Source organism: Panthera onca, chromosome C1 (genome assembly GCF_046562875.1).
Source record: "Panthera onca isolate mPanOnc1 chromosome C1, mPanOnc1 haplotype 2, whole genome shotgun sequence".
Lineage (NCBI taxonomy): Eukaryota > Metazoa > Chordata > Mammalia > Carnivora > Felidae > Panthera > Panthera onca.
The window spans coordinates 137550724-137565431 of NC_138346.1; the positions used below are offsets into that span (position 1 = coordinate 137550724).

Below are 14708 nucleotides of genomic sequence, written 5' to 3' on the forward strand. Positions count from 1 at the left end.
CCATTTTGCTGTCTTCAAAATGTAGCCCTTTATATCAACAGAATGATACAGAGCTCTCTTTATTGGAAAGCAATCTAAGAAAGAATGATTTAGACAGAAAAGCTCAAGGAAAGATAAGCAAAGTCAAGGAGAAATACAAAGGTGACTTATAAAATTGACCCAAATCAGGAATCAAATTGATGTTAGGATTTGACCTAATATTTACTAGTTGCTTAGAAAAAAATTCCCCTGCAAAAAGAAAACAATGTTTGAAAGGATATAAATTTGTTAGATGTCTATAAGTATCTATAAAAGGATATGGAAAAAGAAAAAGAAAAAAGAATTGAAAGCCCTGAATCTCTTAGGTTATTTTAGAGTAGAAATTAAATGCACAGATTGAATGAGGCTTTTTGCATGCAGCTGAAATAGCCACACCTACCCAGCATTTTCCTTTGTTCCTCTTAGCCAGTCTAATTGTTTCATAGAATAAAAACATCAGAGTTACTTTCAGGTTTTTTTTTTTAACTTACAAGCAAAAGATATCATTAGTGTTGCTAATAATCCCTTTCATATTTCATGAACAAATAAGTTGTGCAGGTGTCCAATCAGAATAAAATAATCCTGCACCCTAGGGGAAATTCCATGTAATTCTCTCACATTACCTTGCCTCTGTGACTCAGCTTTTTAAGCAGAGTTCACATATGTGTTCTACTTGTTTTTTATTTCCTGTAAGTGATAAAATAGTGATATGGGAGAATGTAGCAAGTTCCCTTCTAGTTTATTGTGAGGGGTAGATCTGTGTTGATATATGGTGAGCTGACAGGCGAAAAAAATGAACACATTTAACTGATTCCAAATGTGTTATTTTCATTGATGATTCCCTGGTTTTAAAGTCAAGATATTTTGATTGAGCCTTAGAAGAATTGGACTTTTCATTCTTTAGCTTACCACAGAATTATCGCAGCTGGGGATCCCAAATAAAATTTGTTGTTTGTTCTTGCCTTCACTTCCTGTAGATTTCAAAGAGAAACACTGAAGCCCTGTGGGGAATGGTGACTGTCATTGATTTTGAACCAAATTATCAAATATGCCACTGGGATGAGAGATAAACCTCTAGCAGTTGAATATTACCCTCAAAATGGCAAGGCTAAAATTTCTGCAAATCCCCTCAAAAACTCCGAACACATAAAATCAGTGTCAATCAGTTTTAAGAACTCATTCAACTTGTATTATTAGAGAAGCTAAGTTCACATTTTCTTATTTCGTTTTTAGCATAAGAAGACGATATGCATCCTGCCTTCTGACTTAGGCAGTTCTTTCATAAGTATGATTGTACAGCTCATTTGTATAGATACTACTTTTTTGATACTTTGATTCTGCAAATCCTTTGTCCATCAATACTTAGAGGTTTTGTTTTACATCTTCTTAAATGGAAAAATCTGACAAAACTTAAGCTTAAAATGTTGGCCAGGTGAAATGCTCCCAAGTCCTTTTTTTTTTTTTTTTTTTTTCATTTTTTGGCAGGATCTGAAAACATTTGCTCTGACCCCCTAGAGCTAGAAGTATTGATTTTTTAATGGGTACACTTTTCTCAAATGGAGTCCATCGCTTAAATCTAACATCCGCTCCTCTATTGAAGGAGCAGTTTCTTGATTCCAAGTAATTACTGTTCCCCTTATTGCCATTGATATTGCTGTGTTTAAGAATCTATATATTCTCTCAAGGAAATTTAAAGTTGTTCTTCCATGCCAGAAAACAAAGATGCAATTGGATATTAATAATTTATGTTATTATAAAAGTTATAACAAAGAATTTTAAAATACAGACTTTTGTAACATAAAATTTTGAGTTTCATTCTATGAAAAACATACCTTATATCTTTTGAGATCAGGTGGGTGTATCTCCTCAGATTGGGGTACATAAGTCCCCACTATGTACAGATTCTTTCAAGAAGTGAAGGATTGCAGAGACTGTCATAAATTAAGATTTCTTACTTTACCTTTATAAAAAAGAAGAAAAGCATCTTGAGAGTCATGGTATCCAGTTGACCACAAATTTCAATGACTTGCATTGTTCATATAATCACTAGGCCATCTGCCAATAATCTAAAATGCATGATGGTAGATGGTGATAGAAGATGGTGACTGAATTTACAATAAGTTTATTGTCTTATGCAGTGTGGAGTTGAGACTTGTCTGTTCTTAGTTCCTTTAGCAACTCTGGACAAGATCATCCATCATTTTGACATCTACCTCCTAACGTGGCTTTGCTCATAGAGTTGGGCTACTGGCCAATATTCATTAAGTAAAAAATAGCTATCTGAGGGGTGCCTTGCTAGCTCAGTCAGTTGAGTGACTGAGTGACTGACTCTTGATTTGGGCTCAAGGCATGAACCCAGGCTCATGGGATCAAGCCCCACGTTGGGTTCTGTGCTGAGTCTGGAGCCTACTTAAGATTCTCACTCTCCTTCTGCCTCTCTCCCCTGCTTGCACTCTCTCTCTCTCTCTCTCTCCTTAAAAAAAAAAGAAAAGGAAAGGAAAAAAAAGCCATCTGACACTTTATTAATTGAAGGACCATTTGTTCTGGCACTACACAGTTTTGAAAGAGTATTTCAACCAGAGAGAGTTGAGACCACACACTATGGTAGAAAATCACAAAAAAGTCAGTGGATCTAAACCATAGCATTTAAGAGGTTCATTATGAGAGATGAAGCTGGAGAAGTTTGAAGGAGGGGTCAGCAAAAGATGCAAGGCAAATTGTTAGGTGTCATATATATGCTCTGGGGAAGAAGCTGGACTTGATTCTGAAAGTTGGAGAGCCACTGAAGTGACACTCAGCAGGAGAGTAACATATTAATGAATTGTGGTTTTTTGTTTGTTGTGTTATTTGTGGTGTAAATGTCCATTCTGGAAGCTCTACAAAGAAAAGCTTAGATCAGAAGGCACTGGAGTCCATCTGACCAGTTAGAAAGCTCTGAAATTGACTTATTTAAGAAACCTGAATGCATAATGAAAGCAGCAACTGTGAATTGATGTAAAAAGATTGGAACGATGTTGAGAATAGAATAGGTAACATTTATTGTTTGATTAGATATGGAGATATAGAAAAAAGTTGATAATAAAACTGACTACAGTCTCTGATTTGGGTAATTGAATGGAATTTGAAGTCTGTTTATCTTGTATACTAACACACAATCTTTCAAAAATGTTTAAGGTGGCTTACAAAGATTCATAATTAAGATGATTAAATATCAGCAGAAAAAAATTTTTAAAGGAAAAGGAAAAGAAAAATAAAAAGATCCAAATAGAAAAATATGGTCTTTTAATAAAATAAAACCAGAAATGGCACGAGTACATGAACAAATTTAATGAACACCTATAAACTTGTTAGAGATGGGCCACAAATCAATTTAGCACAAGATGTTTAGTAGGTTATTCAGTAAGAGGAACATGATCAGTTACAAGATCCAGGCAACTGCCTGGAAGGTAGCAACAAATCTACTGCTACAGAAACTCACAACGACTTCCAGTTCTGTAACCAGAGAAATTCACGTCCAAGAAGTAGTGCCGTTCCTTGGAAGAGGAAAGAGGGAAAGAACAGACTTTAGAGGGAAACAGTGCTAATTCAATCTAATCAATAACTCATGCCCTCTTTATTAAACAGATTTCTTACTTCTTCCAAAGACTCTTTCCTTACTGTCTAACACTTGTGTTCTTTTTGACCCCTGACTTAGTGGACCATGAAACAAGCATTTTTTGAGCATCTATAATATATTTTGCCAAAAAACTTTCTCTTGTATCAACTGCTTCTCTCTTTGCCTTAACAGCCCTGTTCTCCTTTAAGTCCTGACGCATTTCCTGTTTTTTATAGTGTAAGGAATCTGTACTACATTTTAACAGTTGTGTAGGCTGGGCCCCATAGGCCTTAAATATTTGAAGTCTTCCCTCTTGTTTGTTATTATCTCCACCACCAAAATTCTGTAAGCCAGCTTTTCTAAAGTGAGAAATGTGTCCCACTGGTAGTACTTGAAATGACTTTGGAAAATACATGAACATGGTCTTAAATAAGATGGAACCACATAGCAAGAAAATACTACTCTTTCAATTCTCTTTCACATACTGAGACTAATTCAAGAGAAAAGCCTCATTTTTGTTTGTTTTAACACTAATTTCCTTTGAACCAAAAGCTCACTCTTTGAACCAAAGAGGATAAGTGGATATCCTCTTAAAGCCTTTTAACTGTCAATGTTATGTAGCTAGAACTAAATAATTTATTGTTTTGGTTTTATTGTATTACTTTTTATTTTCAAAAAGTGATTTTTTTTAAAAAAACTTAGGGCAGTGAAATAGAATTTCCTTTCAAAATACATTTATTTCATTTAAGAGGTGAACTGAGTGATTTAATGATGATACTAAGGAATTAATATAAATGATATGCAAATATGGAAAAAATCACATGAAAGTTTTAATACTTGCTTCATAAATATGCCAAAAATCAGAAACCTGAGATGCAGGTTTGGAAAACATAACTATGATCTCCACCAAGCCAGACGACTTGCCTTTCTGCAAATATACTTTGCTGTTTTAGACATTTATGTCTTTGCTGTACTGGCACTTTAACTTCGATACCTCCCCCAGCCTTTTTACTTAACATAGCTTCTGCGTCTCCTTCGTCTCCTTCGATATGAGATCAAGATGCCTGGATTACAGGATGGTAAGCATTGCAGAGGGATGGGGTACTATCTAGGGACCGAGTAAAAAGTCTGTATACTGAAAGACAACCTGTCTCTATTTCCAGAAAAAACGGTGTGGGCATTTAATCTCTTCTGAAGAAACTAAAAGTTCTAAGAGAAAGGATCTTCCAATTCTAACAAATTGTAAAGTGGGACTAGCACTAAATTAAATGGTCAGTTTGCTGCCTAATTGGTCATGCTAGGATGAGACCTACCAGCCTTGACTTAATTAGATTTTTAAGAGCTACATTTTAAAATATGAATGAACAGGGGCACCTGGGTGTCTCAGTTGGTTGAGTTTGGCTCAGGACATGATCTCGACTCGGGTTTGCTACTGTCAGTGTGGAGCCCGCTTTGGATCCTCTGTCCTCTCCCCCATTCATTCTCTCTCCCTCTTTTTCTCTACCTCTTGCTCTCTCTCTCCCTCTCTCTCTCCCTCAAAAATAAATATTTTTTTAAAAAATTTAAATAAAATATGAATGAACAGCCAGAGATAATCAGATATTTGAAGAGAACCTCCAAATGAATGAGGGATAATAAAAAAGAAAGAAAAAAAAAACCATAGAATAAAAGGATTTCTGAAAAAATAGAGATGAGATAGGAAAAGCTAAAAATTTCAAAACAAACTTAATAAGGACCATGACATCAGGATGGTAAAATACCACTTCCATCAAAGATGAACATGAAGCCATGAAAAAATAATCAGAAAACATGAGGGAGATAGACAAACCAAAAATTTAAAAGGAGAGTGGAAGATAAAGCTAAGCAAATCTCTCAGAGAGAAAGAGAAAATGACAAAGGGACCATAGAAGGGAAAAAAGTCTGTTAACTCTTTGACCAAGGGAGGTCCAGAAAAGCAGACAAGAGAAAATGGAGAGTGGTGTTGGGGATTATCAAATAAAGAATAGAGGAAAATTCTCCAGAGGTGAAGATCAAAATCATCAGATTGAAAGCTACCATTGAATATCACCCCACTACCCCCAAAGCTAAAGCATCATCAAAGTTTGGAACATGAAAGTTAAAGAGATTCAAATAGCATTCAGAGTAAACAAACATAAACAAGGATGGGAGTTGCATTAATTAGAAATCAAACAAACAATAAAATAAACATTTCTACCTTAATGAAGCTTATACTTTATTTTTTTTTAACGTCTATTCATTTTTGAGAGAGAGAGAGAGACGGAGTATGAGTGGGGGAGGGACAGAGAGAGAGAGAGAGAGAGAGAGAGAAGGAGAAAGAGAGAGAGAGAGAATCTGAAGCAGGCTCCAGGCTCCAAGCTGTCAGCACAGAACCCAACGCGGGGCTCAGACTCACCAACTGTGAGATCATGACTTGAGCCGAAGTCAGACGTTTAACTGACTGAGCCACCCAGGCGTCCCATGAAACTTATACTCTAGATATGAGAGACAGAAAACAAACAAAATGAGTAATTTATGCTAGATGGTGAGAACTATAGATAAAAATGAAGCAAAAATGGAATGGAGGGCACATAGGGAATAGGCATATCACACATAGTATGGTTTAGAAGGATCCCAGTGGACTTGTTCATTTCTCATGTCTTACTTGAGATAAATGTAGTGAATATAAATCTGAATTTATTGTATTGTATTGCATTGTATTGTATTGTATTGTATTGTATTTTAGAGAGAGAGCATGCTCACTTCAGCAGCACATATACTAAAATTAGAGAGAGCATGCAAGCAGGGGAGAGGGGCAGAGGGAGAGAGAGAAAACCCCAAGCAGGCTCCATGCTCCATCCCACGACCCTGGGATCATGACCTGGGTCAAAATCAAGAGTCAGATGCTCAACCAACAGAGCCACCCAGGTGCCCCCAAATCTGAATTGTTAAGAAAAAAATTTTAAATGTAAGCAAAGTGCTTATCATTTGGTGTGCAGCAAATGAACACTTAATACAAGTTAGCTAAAATATTAGTTATTCTAATTTCTTTCTTTAAATTTGCTCTCTTAGAGGTAGCATGTTTTATGGAGGAATAAGAATGAACTTTGGAGACTGAGACACTGGATTCAAATCTGAATTCTACATCACAATAGCCAGGTAGGTTTGGGTAAATTACATAACTTCACTAAGGCTACTTTCTCAGTTGTAAGATAAAAATACTACTAATTATCTGATAGCATTCTGGGAAAGATGTGTAAGGACAGCATACACATGTGCCCAATACATTGACTGGCTCATAGTTGGAACTCAAATATGAAGTTTTGCCCCTTCATCTTTGCTTTTTTTCTTTACTGTTGACATGTCTTATTATCCTATTTCAACCTTATTCCACACCTCTTATTAAAAACAATAAAGGATACACTTGTCATGATGAACACTGAGTAATATATAGAATTGTTGATCACTATATTGCACACCTGAAACTAATATAACACTGTATGTTAACGATTCTGGAAATAAAATAAAAAACTTAATAAAAAATAAAAATAAAAAATAGAAATAATTATTGTTAAGTCTTTCCCATTACTAGAGAGAACTTATTGGTGATTAATTTATGCACTCTTCCATCAGATATTTATTTCTTTCCCCTATATTTTCTGTCTTTAACTAATGTTTTACTACATGTATAATTAACCAAAATGTGATAAAGTAGAAAGTTACATATAGGAATCTCTAGCTTAACATTACTAATCCATTCAGACACTCTTTGCAAAATAAGGGGGGGGGGGTGCGTAGAGAGAGAGAGAGAGAAAGAGAGAGAGATAAACCAAGAAACACTCTTAATTATAGAGAATAAACCAGTAGTTACTGGGGGGGGGAGGGAATGGGTGAAATAGGTGCACCAAGTAATGTATAGAATTGTTGCATCACTGTATTGTACACCTGAAAGTAATATAACACTGTATGTTAACTACACTGGAATTAAAATTAAAAACTTAATTAAAAAAAAAATCTAGCCAGGAGGCATTTCTTTAAAAGGGAAAAATGTTGCTGGTCAACTCCAAACTCCTATCAGAGTGAGGGGGAAAAAAGGATGGTATATAATCACAAATTCTTACATTAAGAATACAGAAACCATCACTTTGAAACCATCAAACAACATGCTTGTAAAAAACAAAACAAAAACATCTTTGTGTATGTAATACAATGGACTCCCTTAATACCGGCAGCACTTGAGATGCATAATCACTTTACTGATGTTTTGTTGACACTTTTCAAATAATCTATAGTTACTACTAATTATAATTGGATTGTATTTCAAGACTTTTCCCATAAAATACTTTTTTAATGTTGTATTGAGTTCCAAGGATGTCAATATATAATTTCCATATGTAAACATTAAGTGAAAAAATTACTGAAGAATATTTACATTCCGGGAAGTTTGTGTGTTGAAACTAGGAAGGGTTTTACTGGGAAAATATTAATGTGGAGACATTCTGCCAGTATGCAACTACACAGGCTCTGACAGTTTCACTTTAAAGAGCAAAGTTTGAATGGTTGTTTCATTGATGTTTTCAAACATAAAAATTGAAATAGATACCTTTATGGTCTTATACAGTCTGAACTTTTATACAGTCTGAACTTACTGTTTCAGAATCACAATTTAGGCAACTGATCTAAGGTGACACCTTTATTATATAGGATAAAATTGAGGTCCACTGGAGTGAACTGATATACAAAAGACAAGTATAAATTAGTGGAAAAGCTGGATATTGCAGTGGAAATCCTTTTTCTGTGCTCTTTCTTGTAAAACACGATTGAATTATGTTAAATTTTAAGGGAATGTTTTAATTGGAACCACAGTTTATAGATTAATATAATTTTCTGTGATATTTTCTCCTTTATTCAAGAATTGCCAAAAATTACAAGGAAAAAATATTTACACTCATTTTTAGAATTATATTTCCACTTTGAAATGTAATATATTTAGGACAAATATTTCAATGAAAACTGTATAAGTTTTCTTAAAAAGATAAGTGGTTCTTAAATAGTGATTCTTAAAAAGTGATTCTTAAAAAGATAAGTGGTATTTCAATTTTACAAATTTATAAAAAGTTTTCAACCTTAAAAATTAATTAGGTTTTCAACTTTCAGCTTGAATACACTTTAAAAGTTCAGGTATTTATTTATGATCTTTGACACTACCTAAAGCTCAGGCAATATACTATTTTCTCTTAATGTAGGTAACTTGTGCTTGATTTTATTTTAATTTCCCTAACAACATCAAAATCCATCCTAAAATCTTAAACCTCATCAAAGGCACTTTACCAACTGAATTTCTATCAATTTAAAACCTGTACCCATTCAATACTAAGGATTTTTAAAATCATAAATGTCAGTTTGAATGATTAATTTTTTTAAAAAACTGAACTTGTTGCATAAAAAAAATCCTTGAATAATATAAGGGATGACGTTGCCACTGCAACACATTTCAATATATCTAATATACCCATGTGTTTAAAATCATACATCTGTGGTATATAGGGGGAAATGCTTCTTTATAATCCTACTGTCCATCTCCTGTGTTTTAAATGAAGAAACTGAGGGTTACAGACATTATGTGGCTCATCAAGGTCACAGCATGATGGGATCAATTTAAAGGGCTGCTATACTTGAAAGTTAGTAAAAATCCTAAAATTGATTTAAAGCTATTCTGTTCTTTCTTTTTATCCATGAGAAAAGAGCAAAGTCACTTAGGGCATCAAGTGACTTCTTTTTTTCTACATTTTTAAAATGTTTTAAATATGATCGAATTTGTTTTTAATGGGGCCATTTGATTCCCGAAATGTCAAAAGTGGCAATCATTAGTAGCAATAACAAATACTTATTGAACACTTACTGTTGAGATCTTTGGTCCTGGGGACAATGGGTTTTATTTTGATCTTAACACTTTTTTCTCTCCCTCAATCTTTTTAATTCTGAGCAGACAAAACCAGGTAATCATACAAAGCTCAGTTTAGCTTATTTGGCAAGGCTAACGTGACCTGGGTCATTTTTTGCTGTGTCTCTGTAAATGATAAGCAAAACTTGAACCCTTTCCTAAGGCTGATATGAGATAATCACTGAAAATTCTAATATTGTAGCCAATCACCATGAAGAATAAATGGCCACTGCTCTCTCATGATACAAGCTGCTTTAAAACGATATACCCCTGAGCCTCATTGCATGTTCTGGTCTGAGTATTCTCAGTTTGCAAACTTTTTGGTGTATGCACAGTAAATTTTTACTAATTACTATTTCAGTGATTCATTGGTTTTACTTTGGCTATTTTGAACCTTTGATTGTAATACTTTTCTTAAAAGCAAGAACAAATTGTTTGCTAAGCTGGAAGGGAGAGTTGGAGGGAAAGGGAGACATTTACTGCAAACCAACCAAACAACAACTTTCTGGGATTTCTACCTTATGTGTGCTACTCATTCCTTCATCCATTTTAAGTTTCCAATGCTATTTTGTTTTAAATACATGTCGTCAGGGGCGCCTGGGTGGCGCAGTCGGTTAAGCGTCCGACTTCAGCCAGGTCACGATCTCGCGGTCCGTGAGTTCGAGCCCCGCGTCAGGCTCTGGGCTGATGGCTCGGAGCCTGGAGCCTGTTTCCGATTCTGTGTCTCCCTCTCTCTCTGCCCCTCCCCCGTTCATGCTCTGTCTCTCTCTGTCCCAAAAATAAATAAAAAACGTTGAAAAAAAAAATTTAAAAAAAAAAAAATAATAAATAAATACATGTCGTCAAAGGAAAGTACAATATAGAACAAACTCTGATCCAACATCCTGCTCCATCACTCATGGGAACTTTGGCAAAGCCTAGAAACATGTGGGCTAACAAGACTGAGAACAGGTGGTGGGAATGTTACCAGACACATAAGAGTACTCAGAAATCAAAGTTATTAGAGGAAATCTAGGAGGACAGAGCAAGAGCTTACCAGTGGCAAGTGGGTGGACACTGGGAATTAGAGTCATGCATGGTTCAGGAAATGAGGTGGACAAGACAAAAACTGAAAGAACACTGATGAGAGGTCAAGGCCAGTAGGCAAGTATGTCCATAAGAAGCATGAGGGCCTTTGAGATAATGTTGAAGAAAAATGCATGTAAGGCACTGTTCTGTACCAAATAGGAATTTAAATAAATGTCAGTCAGTAAATCAATTCCAGGTGTTAGACAGGCTAGAGCCACTGGTGAGAGCAAGTAATAGAGCTAACTGGGATGAAAGAGGGCTGATGAGGGATCCCATGAGATTCTGGAAGTCCTGCTTCATGTAGGATCTGGTGGTTGGCTCTCCTTGAATACATGGTGTTTGCTTTGTTATTATGAGACAGTATTTGTGTGGCAGTCTCTGTAAATTTTTCTACCCGAGGCCAACTTTCTCAGACATAGTTTATGTGGTCAAGTCTCATGGTCTTAATATTATTTATATTTGTAGGTGCACAGATTAAAAATCAAAGAACTTTACATTTTAATAGCTAGATGTTCAGCAAAAGATACTAGGACTGTCAGAGTGCCAAGATAACTTCCTATTAAACACTGTAACATAACAAGCACTTGGTTTATTTGTCATTTGCTGTCCTAATTTTTGCACCTCTTTAAAGATTTTTTTAACACATGAAAAATCATCTCTACTATTTTCCAACCAACACCTTACAGTGGTGGTCAGAGGAAAAGTACAATAATCTCTATTTCTCCAAAAATTAAACTCATGAGTTTTATTCAAATTTAGTAAAGGAGTAAAGTTAGATGTATGATTAATTCGGCCTCTTAGGATAAATTCTTTTATTCTCTCATGCTAACGTTCTTAAGTGTGTAGAAATGTACTGTGTTTATAAAGCCAAATGCATATTTGCTGTCCAGGGACACTGACCAATTCACCTCATCCTTCTTTAAAAGACCAATTTGTCTCAATGTAAGATTTTGTTGCTACTGCGACAGGGTCTTGGGTCTTGCGACAAGACCAGGGTTTGGACATTTTTTAAATTGGCGGTGAGTGTGACATCATAATTTCTAATTAATGCCTTGTGGCATCCATTAATAGGTGAATTGAAAGCAGGTATTTATGTCAAAAAATGAATTTTTTTATAATCTACATAAAGGGTTTGATTTTAATCTGCTCTACTTTGAATTATAAAAGATTAGCTGTGTTTTGGGGGGCTCTTTTGCCTGGAAAAATTAAATATGAAAAATATATATTTTTTTCCACAAGAAGGTTACTGTTAAAGAATACCATTTATTGGCAGAACAAATGATTCAAATTTTCCTCATAAAGAAGAGTGGAAGTATAATCTCAGGATAACTATGTAATGTCACTATTTACCTCATAAGCGTTTAAGTGACCTGGCTATGTGGAGACTACAGGACTGACAGGTGTGAAGTTAATCAATATCCAGCTTTAGCAGCTACATATACTTACAAGAATTTTAAGAAAGAAAGAAAGAAAGAAAGAAAGAAAGAAAGAAAGAAAGACAGAAAGAGAAAGAGAAAGAAAGAAAGAAAGAAAGAAAAGAAAAGAAAGAGAGAGAAAGAAAGAAAGAAAGAAAGAAGAAAAGGGAAAGAAAGAAAGTCTGAAGTTAGACAAGGAAAGTTTTTACCAAGGTCACTAAACAGGATAATTAAAAAGAAGACTTTATTTTAGGCCCTCATGGCATTTTGCCAGGCAATATTTTTAGCTCTGCTTCACTTCAAAGGATTAATTCAGATCACTCATAAACTACGGAGCCTTGGAATAAAAAATGTGACTTTAGTAAGAGAAGACTAAGAAAGGCTGAGAGACAGGAGTGCAGGAAGGTACCAGCACTTAGAACTTTGCACTAGGGCACATGGTAGACATTCAATAAATACTTGAGCATGAGTGAATAAATACATGAATGGAAGAATAATAGTTAAGAGAAAGAAAAAAAAAGGAAAGGGTTGTGGACAGAGAGTGGCCATGAGGGCTGATGGAAAATGTGTTCTGAGAAGAAACAGTAAGAAGGGAACTTTGACCACCATACTGGCTGCAGGGACTCTACCGGCATTCAGTGGAGTACTTTTATTATTATTATTATTATTATCATTAATGTTTTATTTATTTATTTTTGAGGGAGAGAGAGAGAGAGACTGCAAGCCAGGGAGAGGGGCAGAGAGGGGGAGACAGAGAATCCGAAGCCGACTCCAGGCTTTGAACTGTCAGCACAGAGTCTGATGCAGGGCTCTAACTCACAAACTGAAATCATGACCTGAGCCAAACTTGGTCACTCAACCAACTGAGCCACCGAGGTGTCCCTGGTGTACTAGCTTATTTTTTAATTTTTTAAAATTTATTTACTTATTTTGAGAGAGAAAAGATAGAGCACAAACGGGAAGGGCAGCGAGAGAGGGGAAGAAAATCCCAAACAGGCTCAGCACTGCCAGGGCAGAGCCCGACACAAGGCATGAACTCACAAACTGCGAGATCATGACTTGAGCTGAAACTGAGTCACAGGCTCAACTGACTGAGCCCCTAACTTGAGTACTTTAAAGCTGGCGAGAAAGAGGCTCTACAGGACTGGGGGAAACCTCAAAAATAAAGGGGTCTTAGAGGCCTATACAGGAATAACACTTGTGAACAGGCTCTCCTTATCCTCAGGAGATTTGTCACAGTGTCAAAGAGGCTCCCGATTCTCCAGGAATAAAAAAAAATGTAAATAGGATATACACAGTCTTTTGAAGCCAAACAGATTTGGATTGAAAACTGGACTCTGTTACTTCATAGCTGTATGATTTATCTCTAGCGAATGACGTAACCATTCAGAGCTCAAAAGAGGAGACTACATGTCATATGCAATGGCCTAAGATATTTACTGGTAAAATGCTAGGCATTCAATAAATGTGTACTTAAGCAGTGTTTACATATAAATTTCCACTGAAAACAGCATCTTTACATTCTATAGACAGAACTTTCCTTTACATATTCTGATTTAGTTTTATTTTATTTCAGGTGGTTCTGGGCTGTTTTCTACATTGATGAAAAATTTTCCAACTTCTGCTGACCACATGTGCAATTAACAATATCATTCTTTGTTAGTTTTGTAATCAGGTAAGTCTATAGATATAAGGGATTTATATGTAATTTTAATTATGATTATCTGCTGAAAAAAAAAATTAGTGTGAAATAAAATCTGCTCCTATTACTGATATAAGAAAATTTTGATCATAGAAATGTATTTATTTGTGAATTATTTCACAAAAAGGAGTTATCTACCCAAATTAAATGCTGTTGATCATGCCTCCAAGCATCCAGACCCAATGAAGGCATTGAACATATTTATTTTCATGTTTATGAAAACCATTATTATTAGAGGCTACATTCAAATTATTAAATCTTTTCTAAGCTAAAGTTTTATTTCTTAGTTTTAAAAATGGAAATCTTTTCATGATGAAGACTCTCTGATGATTTCCTAGCAACTTTAGAGCTTGAGTTATTTACAAGTTACTGAGATTTCAATGTGTCTGTTCAAATAAACAAATAAATATCCTGTTTCACAATTTAAAAGCCTAATATTATAATGATATAAACTCCAGCCAAATTAATTTTAATTATGTAATCCTGATCACTTCTCAATATTATTAGAACTTGGTAAATGATCTGAAAGACTAAACATGCTTTACCAGCCAAGATATTTTGAAAATGAAGATTAATGAAGGAGGCTGTGTCCTACCAGATATTAAAAATGTATCTTAATGTTATAATATTAACACAGCTTGGGACTGTGACAGATATAGAAAGATATATAGGAAAGAATGGAAAATACAAAATCACACTCCAATATACAGCCTGCACAAACATACAGCATTAATCCCATACCAGGCATGTTTTTAAGCCTCTGACTATATTAATTCCTTTCCTTCTCACTGCAACTCTGTGGGATAGGCACTGTTAGCCCCTTGTTTATAGATACAGCTTGGTAGGATGTAAATAAATTTCCTGAAGCCACACAACTTGGTTATGGAGACTCGATTTGCATCCAGGCAGTCTGGTTCCTGGAGTCCATGCTCATAAACACTGCATTAAACCGGTTTTACTGTAAAGCTA

General features: G+C 35.2%; 1 protein-coding gene across 1 annotated transcript in view; it reads right to left on the minus strand.

Annotated features, from left to right (window-relative positions):
- Window positions 1-963: 963 nt before the first annotated feature.
- Window positions 964-14708, minus strand: part of LOC132670902 (uncharacterized) — a 500514-nt gene continuing 486769 nt past the window's right edge. Inside the window, exons 5-6 of the mRNA XM_081796303.1 lie at window positions 1851-1978; window positions 964-1019 (exon numbers count right to left, since the gene is read on the minus strand). The gene's annotated coding sequence lies outside the window, so the exon portion shown is untranslated. The remainder of the gene's footprint in view (window positions 1020-1850; window positions 1979-14708) is intronic.